This window comes from Pseudophryne corroboree, chromosome 1 (genome assembly GCF_028390025.1).
Source record: "Pseudophryne corroboree isolate aPseCor3 chromosome 1, aPseCor3.hap2, whole genome shotgun sequence".
NCBI lineage: Eukaryota > Metazoa > Chordata > Amphibia > Anura > Myobatrachidae > Pseudophryne > Pseudophryne corroboree.
The window spans coordinates 24,529,135-24,545,360 of record NC_086444.1 but is presented as its reverse complement, the minus strand read 5'-3'; the positions used below and the strand labels follow the sequence as shown (position 1 = coordinate 24,545,360).

At 48.5% G+C, this 16,226-nt stretch overlaps 1 protein-coding gene across 1 annotated transcript in view; it reads right to left on the bottom strand.

Moving 5' to 3' along the window:
• Positions 1-7,443, bottom strand: part of UBAP2 (ubiquitin associated protein 2) — a 186,256-nt gene extending 178,813 nt beyond the window's left edge. The window contains exon 1 of the mRNA XM_063957893.1: positions 7,423-7,443. The gene's annotated coding sequence lies outside the window, so the exon portion shown is untranslated. The remainder of the gene's footprint in view (positions 1-7,422) is intronic.
• Positions 7,444-16,226: the final 8,783 nt, after the last annotated feature.

The window sequence follows — 16,226 nt, the reverse complement described above, 5'->3', positions numbered from 1 at the left end:
CCCCTATCAAATGCGTACACATTGCGTGCGCACGCCGTCACGTTGTTAGCACAGAGTAGCTACACGTGTGGCGGAATACACTCTATAACCCCTAATAGAAAAAAGGAATGCAACACCAATTGTATGTTTGTATATACTATGTTGGGGTCCAACCCACCAACAGTTATTTACTAAAAAGGGGTACAACAAGAAATACAATCACATAAGAGAAGAGGCTACAATCAATGAATACATACGTTTCTTCGCCTGCGCCACCCAGTCCCGGTCCTCAGTCAATCTGGATAGATGACCTTCAGAGAATGTGTATGACCGGCCAGGCAGCTTGGCTTTTATACATTAGTCCAAATCATGAAACAATAGAAACTAATTTCTTCACCTATAGGTCAAAGGGCTGGTCATTTACAGTACAGGAGGGTTCATAGGTCGGTTTGAATAGGTGGGCGATGCCTGGTCCAGGTGCACTTGCAGATGTTCTCCACTGTGTTCCCGCCGAATATCAAGAGTACAGTAAATACAGTTAATATTAATATTCTGTTCCTGCGCATAGATATGCGCAGGAGCGTGCTATCTTCTGCAAACTGCTACCGAATATTGCTCTTAAAATACTGTACAGCTGGATACCAAAAACCACCTCCTAACCTAATTCTGTCCCCTCATATCCTGTAAAGGTGAATCCCTCTGTTGTTATACCTTTAAAGCAAGTATAACTCGCTGATGAGGTGCATGTAGGCTATGTGTAAATTGTGCACTATGTGGATTAAATATGTGATATGTTTATGTGGCTTTTCCATGCGAATACGTATGCTACCGTATTTACTCATACCACGCACTAATATGCAGGACCGCGTGAGCGATTATACGTAACTTGCGAGTATGCACACGCACGGCAAAACAAGTACGCGCACGGAGGCCACTCTGTGTGGTGTTTGTACGTGATGTGTGTGGCTATAATATTTTCGACTTCGACAGTGGTAACTCTCTTTTGTGTTGCTACTCATGCTGCACGTCTCTACAATCGGAGCTGGGCTGAATATATCACCACATGTCACTGGCTTCAGGGGTGGTTTAAGAGAGGAGGGGGCCCACACAGGGGCCGCACACAGGCACCTTCTTCTCTGCACATAGACTCTGGCACTGTGCCAGATTTGACTGCACATGTGCAGATCCCCGGGAACATGACGTCCACGCCATTTTTCCGGTGATTCTTAACTGCACATGCGCAGAACCCCAGGATCTTGATGATCACACCATTTTTCTGGTGATTCTCATCTGCACGTGTAGATCCCTGGGAACATGACGTCTGCGCCATTTTTCCGGTGATGGTCTACTGTGCATACGCAGATTCCTGGTAACATGACGGATGCACCATTTTTCAAGGGGTTTCTCCAGTGCACATGTGCAGATCCCCAGGAACATGACATCCGCTCCATTTTCCGGTGTTTCTCATCTGCCCATGCGCAGATCCCCGAGGATCTTGATGACCGCGCCATTTTTCTGGTAATTCTCATCTGGAACCCCAGGATCTTGATGAGTGCGCCATTTTTCTGGTGATTCTCATCTGCATACACCGATCCCTGGGAACATGGTGGCGCCATTTCTCCTGTGATAATCCACTGCACATGCAGATCCCCAGAAACATGACGTCCGTGCCATTTTTCCGGTGATTCTCCACTGTACAAGCGCAGATCCCCAGGAACATGATGTCTGTGCCATTTTTCCTGTGACTCTCTACTGTACATGCACAGATCCCTGGGAACATGACGTCTGTGCCATCTTTCCTGTGATTCTCCACTGTACAAGCGCAGATCCCCAGGAACATGATGTCTGTGCCATTTTTCCTGTGACTCTCTACTGTACATGCACAGATCCCTGGGAACATTACGTCCGTGCCATCTTTCCTGTGATTCTCCACTGTACAAGTGCAGATCTCCGGGAACATGACGTCCGTGCCATCTTTCCTGTGATTCTCCACTGTACATGCGCAGATCCCCAGGAACATGATGTCTGTGCCATTTTTCCTGTGATTCTCTACTGTTCATGCACAGATGCCCAGGAACATGATGTCCACACCATTTTTCTGGTGATTCTCCACTGTACATGCACAGATCCCTGGGAACATGATATCTGTGCCATTTTTTACTGTGATTCTCTACTGTACATGCACAGATCCCCAGGAACATAATGTCCGCACCGTTTTTCCGGTGATTCTCCACTGTACATGCACAGATCCCTGGGAACATGATATCTGTGCCATTTTTTACTGTGATTCTCTACTGTACATGCACAGATCCCCAGGAACATGACGTCTGTGCCATTTTTCCTGTGATTCTCTACTGTATATGCACAGAACCCCAGGAACATGATGTCCGTACTATTTTTCCAGGGATTCTCCTCTGTAAATGCACAGATTCCCCGGGAACATGACGTCGATGCCATTTTCCCAGTGATTTCTTACTGGGCTTAATTCAGACCTGATCGCTAGGGTGTGTTTTTGCATCCGTGCGATCAGGTAGTCACCGCCTATAGGGGGAGGGGAAATGTTCTTTGCAGGGGTGCGATCACATATGCAGGAGGGCTGCACAAACAGAAGTTTGTGCAGTCTCTGCACAGCCCAGGACTTACTCAGCCGCTTCGATGATCGCGGCCAGAGTGGACGTCAGAAACCCTCCTTCCAAATCCCTGGATCCTCCTTCATTTTTCCGGACACTCCTTTAAAACGGTCAGTCATCTTGCGATTGCCCGTGCGATCGCTTTGTTCGCACCATCCCGTCACTGCCCGGCGCTCCCCATGGCTGCGGACCGATGCGCCAGCGCATTGCGGTGCATATGCAGTTCAGACCCGATCACCCGCTGTGCGAAAACGCACAGTAGCGATCGGGTCTGAATTTCGCCCCCTGTGCTACACATAGGCTACACACCTAGGGCCCGATTCCACGCCAGACGCACAGGGAAATGTATTTATTACGTTTCTTATATAGCGCAGAAAAATTCCGTTGCACTTTACAATTGGACACAATGATAAAACAAAACTGGGTAATAACAAACAGTCATAGATGTAGGAGGGCCCTGCTCGCAAGCTTATAATCTATAGGGAAATAGGCATTCATACACAAGGATAGGTGCTATCTATTGCATAGCTGTCCACCCGAGAGCAAAGGTTCTAGGTGGGCTGCCTGATATCACATCACAGCAATGATGAGCCATGTTCAGAAAGGAGAGCGAAGAAAGAGAACATATGTGGAGGATATGTGTGGACGGGTGGTCTTCAGTATGCCGACTGATGGGATCCCGCCGCACAGTATACCGGCGCCAGGATCCCGACAGCCGGCATACCGACACTTATTCTCCCTCGTGGGGGTCCACGACCCCCCTGGAGGGAGAATAAAATAGCGTGGCGACCGCAGCGAGCCTGCAAGGGGCTCATTTGCGCTCGCCACACTGTCGGTAAGCCGGCGGTCGGGCTCCCGGCGCCGGTATGCTGGTCGCCGGCATACCATAGTGAACCCGTGTGGACTGTACAGTGGGGATATAGGGGCCTAATTCAGTCCTGTTTGCTCGCTATGGTTTTTTTGCAGTCCTGCGTTCGCATAGTCACCGCCCATAGGGGAGTGTTTTTTCGCTTTGCAAGTGTGCGAACGCATGTGTAGCCGAGCGGTACAAACAGATCTTGCGCAGTCTCTGAGTAGCCCAGGACTTACTCAGCCGCTGCGATCACATCAGCCTGTTTGGGACCGGAATTGACGTCAGACACCTGCCCTGCAAACGCTTGGACACGCCTGCGTATTTCCAAAGACTCCCAGAAAATGGTCAGTTGCCACCCACAAATGGCTTCTTCCTGTCAATCTCATTTGCGAATGCCCGTGCGAATGGATCCTTCGCACAAACCCATCGCTGAGCGGCGATCTGCTTTGTACCAGTTTGACGCGCCTGCACATTGCGGTGCATACGCATGCGCAGTTTAGACCTGAACGCCCGCTGTACGAAAATGCAGACTAGCGATCAGGTCGGAATTAGGCCCATAATTGCATAGGAAAACATATGAAGGTAATGTGGGCGGTTCTGGAATGTGATAAGCTGTCTGAAGAGGTGAGTTTTCAGGGAACGCTTGAAGGTTTGGAGACTAGAGGAGAGTCTTATTGTGCGTGGGAGGGCATGCCACAGAGTGGATGCAGCCTGAAGAAAGTCCTATAATCGTGCATGGTAGCGAGAAATGAGTGTGAATGAGAGACGTAGATCTTGTGCAGAGCGAAGAGGTCGGTAGGGAGATATTTTGAGATAAGAGAAGAGATGTATATAGGTGTAATTTGGGTAATAGTCTTATGTGTGAGTAGCAGTATTTTATATTGAATGCGGTAGAATACCGGTAACCAATGTAGGGACTGACAGAGTGGATCTGCAGATGATGAACGTCTAGCGAGGAAGATTAGCCTCACAGCTGCATTCAGAATGGATCGTAGTGGTGAGAATCTCTTTTTGGTAAGACCAGTAAGAAGACTATTACATTAATCAATGCCGGAGATAATGAGTGCATGGATTAGAGTTTTTGCTATGTCTTGTGTAGGGTATGGTCGTATGTTGGATATGTTTTTTAGATGCATGTAACATGATCTTGAGACAGATTGAATGTGGGGAACAAAGGACAGATCAGAGTCAGGGATGACACCTAGGCAGCGAGCTCGTGGGGTAGGATTGATTGTTGCGTTCTCAACAGTGATAGAGATATCAGGTTGGTAACTACTATTGGCCGGTGAAAATATAATTAACTAACGGCAGAAAGGCATTCAGTGACACGGACCAATAGAGATGGTGACAAATCTGGGGAGGATACGTAAAGTTGAGTCTCATCCGCATACAGATGATACTGATATGCAAAAGAACTGATTAGTTTGCCAAGAGATGAGGTATAGATAGAGAAAAGTAGAGGACCTAAGACCAAGCCTTGTGGTACTCCAACTGATAGAGGTAGAGAAGAGGAGGTGGATTCAGAGAAGCTGACACTGAAGGAGTGATTAGATAGGTAGGATAGGAACCAAGAAAGGGTTGTGTCTTGAAGACCTAGGGATTGCAGTGTTTGTATGAGAAGAGAATGGTCTACAGTGACAAAAGCAGCAGAGAGAAAAGCGGATGGATCTTCCGGATATCTTCATACTGTGCATGCACCATGGAAAGATATCATCGAACAAGTCATACGCACATGGACTGAGAATACAAGTGCGGATGGATTGGTAAATCAGTCAACAGAGTCCTCTTTCACTGCAATGGGCATAATTCAGCTTGGATCGCTATTGAGACAGAAATTGCCATTTTCTCAGTCCTGCTTCTAGAAAGCGCCGTGAAGAGCCGCCAAGAAAGGTAAAAGACGGCCACTGATGCAATCACAAAACCATCGACAATTGTGGTTGACCCAGGGTTACTCAAAATAATGAGCATGCAGTTACACCGGCGCTATGTTTTTAGGCGCAATCCATTGCTCACATCTTCAGTGTAGCCCCCTGTCGCCGGGCCCCCATGTTTTTGGTCGTAATGGCATACCCTCCAACATGACCCATTCCATTAGGTACAAAATGCTCTGTTCCTGGACTTCCTTGCCAGTGGCAGTTACAGAGGTGGGGCTGCAGCGCAGTCCAAAATTCAAATAGGGGAGCCACACCAACTGCCACCGTAAACGCTGCCAAACATCACCAGCCAGGACTCAATGGCAGTTGGTGTGGCTCCCCTATTTGAATTTTGGACTGTGCTGCAGCCCCACTTCTGTAACTACCACTGGCAAAGAAGTCCAGGAACAGAGTATTTTGTACCTAATGGAATGGGTCATGTTGGAGGGTATGTAATGGCTGCATGTGACGTCACACAGCTGTCGCAGCCCACCCCGCAAACAGTACTGACACCTCTGTTGTTCGGACCATGACGCTGCCCCGTCACCACCCCAGCCGGGACTGAGATTGCGAGCGATTGCACTCTTAAGTCCTCGCTCATACGTGCAGCACTGAGGCCCTCATTCCGAGTTGTTCGCTCGCTAGCCACTTTTCGCAGCAGTGCACACGCTAAGCTGCCGCCCTCTGGGAGTGTATCTTAGCTTAGCAGAATTGCGAACGAAGTATTTGCAATATTGCGAAAAGATTTTTCTTTACAGTTTCCGAGTAGCTTGAGACTTACTCTTCCACTGCGATCAGTTCAGTGCTTGTCGTTCCTGGTTTGACGTCACAAACACACCCAGCGTTCGCCCAGACACTCCTCCGTTTCTCCAGCCACTCCCGCGTTTTTCCCAGAAACGGCAGCGTTTTTTCACACACTCCCATAAAACGGCCAGTTTCCGCCCAGAAACACCCACTTCCTGTCAATCGCACTCCGATCTCCAGAGCGAAGAAAAAACCTCGTAATGCCGTGAGTAAAATACCAAACTTCTTAGCAAATTTACTTGGCGCAGCCGCAGTGCGAACAATGCGCATGCGCAGTTAGCGGAAAATCGCACCGATGCGGAGGAAAATAACGAGCGAACAACTCGGAATGAGGGCCTGAGTGCGCATGCACAGAAGTGCAGGAATCGACAAATCGCGATTTCCGTACTTCAGCGTTCACTGCTGAATCGGGCCCTATGTGCGATAATTGAGCAGCAACTCTAGAACAGCCCCATCATGGGGGATTGTGCTCCACTGTAGCATGCCGACGGAGATAGGATGCCTGTTTCAGGTAGATCTTTTTTACCCGGCACGGGGTGGGCACAAGCCTGGACACTAATGACAACATCTGCGCCAGGGACCGTACAGTCAGGACGGGACGACGTTCCACACTCAGACGCATTGATATTCGGCCCTGGATCATACGTGCTGTAAAAAGGACTTCTACATCGGGTTGCTTTTGACACTATGGGGTCATTCCGAGTTGTTCGCTCGCAAGCTGTTTTTAGCAGCTTTACACACGCTAAGCCGCCGCCTACTGGGAGTGAATCTTAGCATCTTAAAATTGCGAACGAAAGATTCTCAAAATTGCGATTACACACCTCTTAGCAGTTTCTGAGTAGCTTCAACCTTACTCGGCATCTGCGATCAGTTCAGTGCTTGTTGTTCCTGGTTTGACGTCACAAACACACCCAGCGTTCGCCCAGACACTCCTCCGTTTCTCCAGCCACTCCCGCGTTTTTCCCAGAAACAGTAGCGTTTTTTCGCACACCCATAAAACGGCCAGTTTCCGCCCAGTAACACCCACTTCCTGTCAATCACACTACGATCACCAGAACGAAGAAAAAGCCGTGAGTAAAATTCCTAACTGCATAGCAAATTTACTTGGCGCAGTCGCACTGCGGACATTGCGCATGCGCACTAAGCGGAAAATCGCTGCGATGCGATAAAAATTACCGAGCGAACAACTCGGAATGACCCCCTATATTAAATTCTATAAAGTCTAATCAACTGTAATTATTACCTTGCGATGTTTATCCGAGACAGCTGTAATAGGACAGTGACTGGAATTCATCCTGGTGAAACATTACAGCAATAACTGTAGACCCTGGATTGCTGCAGTATGTGAGCTCTCCGGTGATCTGACAGGTTCTGTGTCTCCATGACAACGCTCAGATCCAGCGCTGGCATGTGTGAGGATTCCTTGCATGGAAACCCACTGACCTATCTTCTTCCTGCTAATAGAAGAACATGGACAGACAAGTGCGATGGTTGTAATGGCCCCTGGCACAGTCCTGCACTGGCCCCTGGTTATTTATAAAATGGACACTGGTTGCTGGCCGGACCATAGGCCTAATTCAGACCTGATCGCAAATTTGCAGAGGTTTGAGATTGAAAAGTCGCCGCCCAGACAGAGTGAAATACCGCCCAGTGCATGTCTGCGTACGCCGTGCGCAAAAGCTTTGCAAACGCCGGTCAGCTGCAAATATGTTCGCACCTCACTCACCATCAAATGATATTTCCAGCCTGTGCGTAGCCCAGGATCTACTCCTACAGTGCGATGAGAACAGGCTGATCGGGGCCGGAGCTGACGTCACACACCCTCCCTGAAAACGCTTGGGAACACCTGCGTTTTCCCTGACACTCCCAGAAAATGTCCAGTTACCACCCACAAACGTCCGCTTCCTGTCAATCAGCCTGTGTTCGCCTAGAAAACAAAAAAGATGCAGGATTTTTTTGCAGTTTTGGCCTTGCGCCTTACGATCTATACACATGCGCAGTTGTTCAGCAATCGCCCGCTGTGCGATTTCGCACAACAGTGATCAGGTCTGAATTAGGTCCCATGCTTGGATCAATAATCTCTCCATGCTCAGATCAACAATTATTTATTAACCTTTATTTATATAGCACCGGCCAGGGCCATAGCACTTCAAAAATGAGCCCTGTGCCAGCGGCGCCCCCAAATGTGTCATCATGAGGTCCGTACAAGGGGGCAGGGTCACTGGGAACGGAGAATTTGAGTGCCCGGAGTATCCTAAGGACGCACCAGGCGGCTTGCCCCTAAGATGAGGGAGAAGCTGGGTGCCCGAGGTGTCCTAGGTGCACTCCAGGTGGTGGCTATCTAGGCTATTCGGAGCTGTTCCTGGCAGCCTGCATGCCAAGTGGCAGTGCCTTAGGGCAGCAGTGGTGCCACACCCTAGGGCCTGTTGCCTTAGGTGTTGGCACCATTCGTCCACCCCGAAGTAACAGCATTTATCGTTGGCATTAAAATGAGAATGGGTAATGACAGACAGAGAGGTAAAGGGTCCTGCTCACAAGCTTACAAACACGCAGACAATATATACATAGCAGTATTTACTGGTGTGCTATCCCAGGAACCATGTGACTGACAGCCCACCTCTGCCGCTGGCGTGGAAATTCAGGAGCAAAGCATTTTGTACCTAATGGAACGGGTGATGTTGGAGGGTATGCCATACTGCCGACTTCTCGGCTTGGGTCCCCAGGAGGGTCCGGCCAGTTGGGTGGACTGCGGACATGTTTCTACAATTGCATTATGATGGCCTTCCTCCCCTATAGAATTCCATACTTCCCAGCTTTGAAAAGTAATGGACAGCCATGATGACGTGTGAAGTGGGCGACAGCAGCGGATTCCGGGACACATAAGTTTCCACTGCGCGTTCTAGACTCAAATGTCATTTTTTCTAGAATTATCTGAGAGGAATTGTCACACGGCGCTGGGATACTTTGTTTCTTTGTGTACAAGGTTTGTAGGCCTTGTAAGCCCCACGTATATGTCATATAACTTATCATCATTCCTTTTTGTGCATCCAGTGTCACAGTAGCAATACGTATTGCATAACCTCAACGTTTATTCAGGATTTACTCCACTTTCATACATAAGCTGGGTGATATGACTGTGCCCATAGGCTAAGATCTGCCGAGGTGGTATAAAGGTGGCTGCACATGTACTGCCAACTACCCTGACCATGATTGTAGCTGTGCCCCCTATAACGCTTATGGGCTGATACACAGGGGTACATTTACTAAAGCTTCTAAAAGGTGAAAAGTAGTGATGTTGCCCATAGCAACCAATCAGAGGATTTCTATCAATTTCTAGAATGCAATAAAGAATTAATACACAGAATCTGATTGGTTGCTATGGGCAACAACACTACTTCTCACTTTTAGAAGCGTTAATAAATTTACCCCTAAGTTGGACACTAAGGGCCCGATTCAAACCTGATCGTAAACTCTGACATGCGGGGGTTAGTTCGCCCCACATGTCAGGCCCTAGAAGGCCCCCCCCTCCCCCCTCCCAGCACATGTGTGGTAGCATTGCACAGCAGCGATGAAATCGCACCTGGCGAGTAGCTCCCTGCGGAGGCAGGCGGTTACCTGCCATGTTCTTGGTTGCATCGGCTGCGTGTGACGTCAAGCAGCCGTGATCCACCCCCCAGCGCTGTACGAATGCCGCCGGCATGCCCCCTCCCGCCCCACGACTGCCTCTGCTTGTCAATCAGGCAGAGGCGATCGCACCAATGAGATGCTTTCATATTTTTTTCTACTGGTCATGCATCTAAGTTGCACTGCTCCTGCATCCTGATTATATATATATATATACATATATATATATATATATATATATATATATATATATATATATATATATACACACACACACACACAACAAAGCTGGCGACACTCACGGGTCTTCCACACAATGATTCATAGAGACTCGCACCCATTCTGAGGTCATTGTGAATGACTATAAGTCTCAGTGAATCATTGTGCGGAAGACCCGTGAGTGTCGCCAGCTTTGTACCACTTCCTTTAGAATAATGTAGCCGGTGACAGGGCTTACAGCCTGGGCTGGTTGCTACTGATGTTGATGGACATAGGGTCTAATTCATGTGTATACGTAGTGCCGATGTTTTTGCAGTGGAGCGATTATCTGCAGACTGTGCATGAGCCGCGATCGCACTGCGCACACAAGGTACCTTAGAGCTCGCACTGACACGTTACACGCAGAGTGATTGACAGGAAGGGACCGTTTGGGAAAAGGTAACGTGGGGCAGACGTGTCATGGCAGTTTCCAGGGGGCATTTATCAGCCTTCTGCTGCTATCATGTACGTACAAAGGCATGATGCCAGCGCCGCTACTACTGCGGCCAGTCTGCGTAGCCATAGGTCTACCCTAGCCGCCGCTGTTCCTCGTTATTACGTATAGGCTGCGTATGTATACACGGTTGCAAACATGAATTAGGCCTGAAGAGCGTGCTTGGTTGTGCTGGTCAGACTACAGTACAGGGATAGGGATGGCCAGCGGTGTGGTTTCCATCGATGATTACCATCGATGGTGATATGGAAAGTAACCATTGATGGCTGCCAACTATGCAGATGGTTCCCACTATCAATGGTCATCCCGTTTTCTTTACTGACTGGCCCATGGGCCAATGAGAATACAGGGGCGGGACTTCGCATGTGTCCGGGACTGAGCTATACTCCGTGTCCCGCAGCACATTAAAAAAAAATAAGAAATATTTGTTTATACCTTTCCATCGATGGAGGAAAACCATCTGGTTCTCCCCCATCGATGGCAAAAGTATTCTACATCGGCCATAAACCATCAATGATTTTGAATCATCGATGGTCGATGGCCATCCCTATACAGGGATCCATCTGCCATAAGGTGCTGCAGACTCAGCCTGAGTACCATGGGGCTGTATTCACCGGCCCACCCCATCCTCTTGAATACCAGGACAGAAACCCAAGTCCCTGCCAGCCTATTAACCTCTGGGCATATAGAATTAGGAGTCCCATGCTAAGCTACAAACACCAATGCTACAACATTTAGGCATCTACTGTATGTACTAAGCCTTCGAGAGATAAAGTGGATGGAGATAAAGTACCAGCCAATCAGCTCCTGTCATGTTACAGGCTCTCTCCAAGGCTTAGTAAATCATTGTTACGTAAACCTAGGCTCTGCATTAAACACTGTTCAATGAGATCAGTAACCCATAGATAGGAAATCAATCAGGTCATCCTAAATACTGGGATCTGATACGGTGCAGAGTCCGCTGGGTGTCTTCAGAGTCCTCCGGAGTCCCTGGTGTAGTCCCGACTTCTATTCATCTGCAGCATCATAGGACTCGGCCTTGAAATATTCATCAAGTAAAACTTAAATCTCTTATTTAACCAGTTGGCACAATCGGAAGGACTCGGACGTTGCTAGGAAACAGGATTTAAATGAAGACTTAGGAGTTCCTTATTGCTTGGTAACAAGTTATTGTTTTGGGCATAAAGATTTTCTCATCCTCGGGAGACCGCAATATCCCTGTATATAAGACTCCTGCACACGAAGCACATAGATTCCTGCGCTTCACTCTGGCATCATAGTGAGATAGACACGCCCAGCGCCCCACAGACCGGGCACCTCGGAGAGCGAGGCAGGGCTCACCCGTGCTGAGCAAATAGAGGATGTGGGGTAATTATGGGTTAATATATAGAATCCATCCTAACATGAGTATGCTTACCCTTTTGACAAATCCTCTTGGTAGGGCACTTTGTAAATTAGTACATCTGCCTGTACTGGAGATGTGCGGCGAGCACTATTCGTGTCTTGGTTTTAGATCTGGATCCTCGCTCGTGTTTTGGATCTGGATTGGTTTTGCCAAAACCACCCTTTCGGGTTTTGGTTTTGAATCTGGATGATTTTTGGAAAAAAAAAAATCAAAAACAGCTAAAAATCACAGAATTTGGGGGTAATTTTGAGTCTACGGTATTATTAACCTCAGTGACATTCATTTCCACTCATTTCCAGTCTATTCTGAACACCTCACACTATTGTTTTTAGGCCAAAAGGTTGCAATGAGGTTGCTGGATGACTAAGCTAAGCGACACAAGTGGACGGCACAAACACCTGGCCCATCTAGGAGTGGCACTGCAGTGTCAGACAGGATGGCACTTTTAAAAAACTAGGCCCCAAACAGCACATCATGCAAAGAAGTAAAAGAGGTGCAACGAGGTGGCTGTATGACTAAGCTCAGCGGCACAAACACCTGGCCCATCTAGGAGTGGCACGCAGTGGCTGAATGCCGAAAGAGGCCGCAATTTTTCGGACCACCGACAGCATCTCCTGCATGCCCCTGTCATTTCTCAAAAAAATCTGCACCACCAAATTGTATGTGCGAAACATGGGACGTGCTGGAATTTGCCCAGATGTAATACAATATTGGTGGCACAATGTACCCCTAAACCACACACACGGCAAAGCCTGAAAAATGTATTTGGATAATAATAACCCTTTTATTTGGACGGAGTTATATAACAATATGCGGCACAGAAGAGCGTACCCCTAAACCACACAGGGCAAACCCTATAAAAATTATTTGGATTAAATATTAATAACCCCTTTATTTGGAGTAAATAATATACAGCACAGGACAGCACCATTGGACTTATACGGCAGTACCACTGGACTTATACGGCAGTACCAATGGACTTGTACGGCAGTACCACTGGACATGTGGCAGTACCACTGGACATATGCGGCGGTACCACTGGACTTATATGGCAGTAATACCACTGGACTGGACATATACGGCAGTACCACTGGGCTGGACTTATATGGCAGTATCACTGGACTTATACGGCAGTACCACTGGACTGGACTTATATGGCAGTACCACTGGACTTATTCGGCAGTACCACTGGGCTGGACTTATATGGCAGTATCACTGGACTGGACTTATATGGCAGTACCACTGGACTCATACGGCAGTACCACTGGGCTGGACTTATATGGCAGTACCACTGGACTGGACTTATATGGCAGTACCACTGGACTGGACTTATATGGCAGTACCACTGGACTGGACTTATATGGCAGTACCACTGGACTGGACTTATATGGCAGTACCACTGGGCTGGACTTATATGGCAGTATCACTGGACTTATACGGCAGTACCACTGGACTTATGCAATGGACTGGACTTATACAGCAGCACTGGACATATGGCAGCAGAGAACACCACCACTGTGACTGGATTGATGCAGCACAAGACACCACCACTGGACTGATGCAGGACAACACAGCACTGGAATGACACATAAGACAGAGCAGGTCGCCACACCACTTTCCTGCACAGACAGACACTGAGAAGAGAGACATGGCCTCTTGCTATATTCTCCAGGACTGGAGTGAAAATGGCGGCGACGCGCGGCTCCTTATATGGAATCCAAAACCCGCGAGAATCCGACAGTGGGATGATGATGTTTTGCCTCATTCTGGTTTCTGAGTCAGGCGGGAAGTCCTGGGCCGGGCTCGGATCCAGGCTCAGGACGTGAAGTTCGGGGGGGTTCGGTTCTCAGAGAACCGAACCTGCTCATCTCTAGCCTGTACTACATTCTCCCCATGTGTACAGCACTATAGAATATGCTGGTGCTCTGTAGTTAAGGTAATGATAATGTGAAAACGATAGATACTTTTAGTCCTGGGATGGACTAGGACCACCTTGGCTCTTCACTGCCTGGTCTTTTTGTCGACAATATAACTACTTACTCCTGCCAGACAGGGGCTCACTATGGTCTATGACACCTGGTACGGAGTAAATAACCCCGCTTTGTGCTGAAGGTGTGCACCAGCAGAAATAAGGCATGGTCTCACAGGAATGGGGCATGGTCTAACAGCCCAACCCGTTTTCCTCACTCTAGGGGTCCCGGAGATGCTGCGCTGCCCCCCAGAGACTGCATGGGTGTAGTATTAGGAGCAGAGTGCTGCATGTGATGTTACAGTGCAGCACCCAGCTCCTATCACTGAGGAGGAGACAGCACTTTGATGTCACCCCTTGGATGGTGACACCCGGGTGCAGCCTGCACCCCCTTAGTAACACCACTGCTGCCAGATAGCCTAAAACCACAGTGGATTGGGACACCCGGACAGCGGGTAAGTTCCTGCTGGGCCGGTCCTCATGCTCCCACCTGTGGGCAGTTGACAATGGCTGCTGGCCCTTGCCACCGCTCTTCTGGGATTTGCGTTCCACCTGCTCCGGCCAGCAAGCACTTCCAGATGCCGTTTGCTGGAAGCTGCAAGTGGTGCCGTGGAATATATGCTCCAGAGATGGGCTCCGATGGGGACTGTAGTTAAGCACCGGAACACATGCGTAACCTGCCCTACACCATCCCCCCCCCCCCCCCCCTGGACTCCAGGACATAACCTCCTCCCCCAGCCCTAGTACATGTATTACCGCAGCACCCTCTTTCCCCAGCCCAGGTACATATACTACCAAACCACCCACCACTCCCCCACGCACTCACACACGGCCCAGAAACATATACTAACCACCCTACCACGCCCCGGCCTCAGGGATATATACTATTCAACTTGGCCCCATAGATTTAAACTAGCCCCCCAGCTCATGTGACATACACTCCCCACCGGCTTTTGTGGTATGTTCCTGTCAGGCCCAATGTGCTTTTTGTTCTTTGGAAGGCAAGGAGTTTTATTTTTTCCCGTGGGGGCCAATGTGTTTTTTTACTTTTCCTGTGGGTGTGTGTGTTTTTTCCCTGTGGAGGCCAATGTGTTTAATTTGTGCTATGTATCCGAGTTGCACCGCGCATTAGTCCTGATGGTGTCCGCCTGATTCATATTTGTAAGTAGAGCAAAAAAAGCAAGTAAATTTGCATCTGGAACAAACCACGTTGCAAAGAGAGCAAATACATTTATATTGTTTCTGTGCAGGGTAAATACTGGCTGCTTTTGCATATAGCCCACAGATGTCAGACCGCTTTATTTTCACATTGCAATTTTCGATATCCGTTTGAACACACCGCACCCAAATCTAATCTCCGTGCACGTTACATCTGCCCCCCCTGCAGTGCATATGGTTTTGCAAATTTTCTTGCTTTTTTCCAGCCACTGGATTAATCCTGACACTGTCTTATATGTTGGTTTGATATATTGTAACATACAGTATGTATAGATTCTTCAGGACCAGGTCTGCGCGGAATCTCGCACTACCCTGAAAGGAAACATGAATTAGGCCGAGAGTTGCAGCTCAGATTTAGATGCATGCACCAAGCAGTGTATCAGAAATGTGTTACGCGTTCCTATGCGGTTACAAGGATTGGCTAATCAGATGCAGATATAGCGTAGTATGGGTGTATTGCTGAAAGTGGTTGCGTACAGAGACACTGAATTGCTGATACTGGAGGCCATAATCAGACGGGTGATCTGGATTTAGCATAGGGCTGGGGAACGTTTCAATGGTGCGATCAAGTGAGTCCCGTGTCGCAATGCTCCTTTTTGCTCGGGCCACGCCCCCTTATCGGGGCACGTGCAACTTAGGCTGCGCGCAAGAGTCCCTACTTGGCACTCCTCAAAGTTGGGAGGTATGATACTTGGAAGCACGGTTATACACCAGGGATATCTGTGACCGACTCTGAATCAGATCCTAGGAGGAGTGATCCCATCCCCTTTGACAGACCCCGCCCCCATTTGGGCTGCTTCCATAAATTTCCTGGTCTGGTTTTCCCTCCCAGTCTGCCCCCTGGCCCTATAGCTGCATATTACACTTTTATTGAAGATCAGACATGGAGTCACTTTTTTGGCTTCTGTAGAAAGTACCACCATGGATCCTACAGGAATAACCATCAGCAGTAACAGCAGAACCTGGGAGTACTGAGCCCTAGGGGGTATATGGAATAGAGTGCGAGTTTCTTGGACGGGCGAGATCTCGGCGACTAAGGCTGTAGATTTAAAGCTCCAAAAATGTAAATAGCAAAACCAGGTTGGTGTTGCCTTTAAAATTCTTGACACATATCTACAG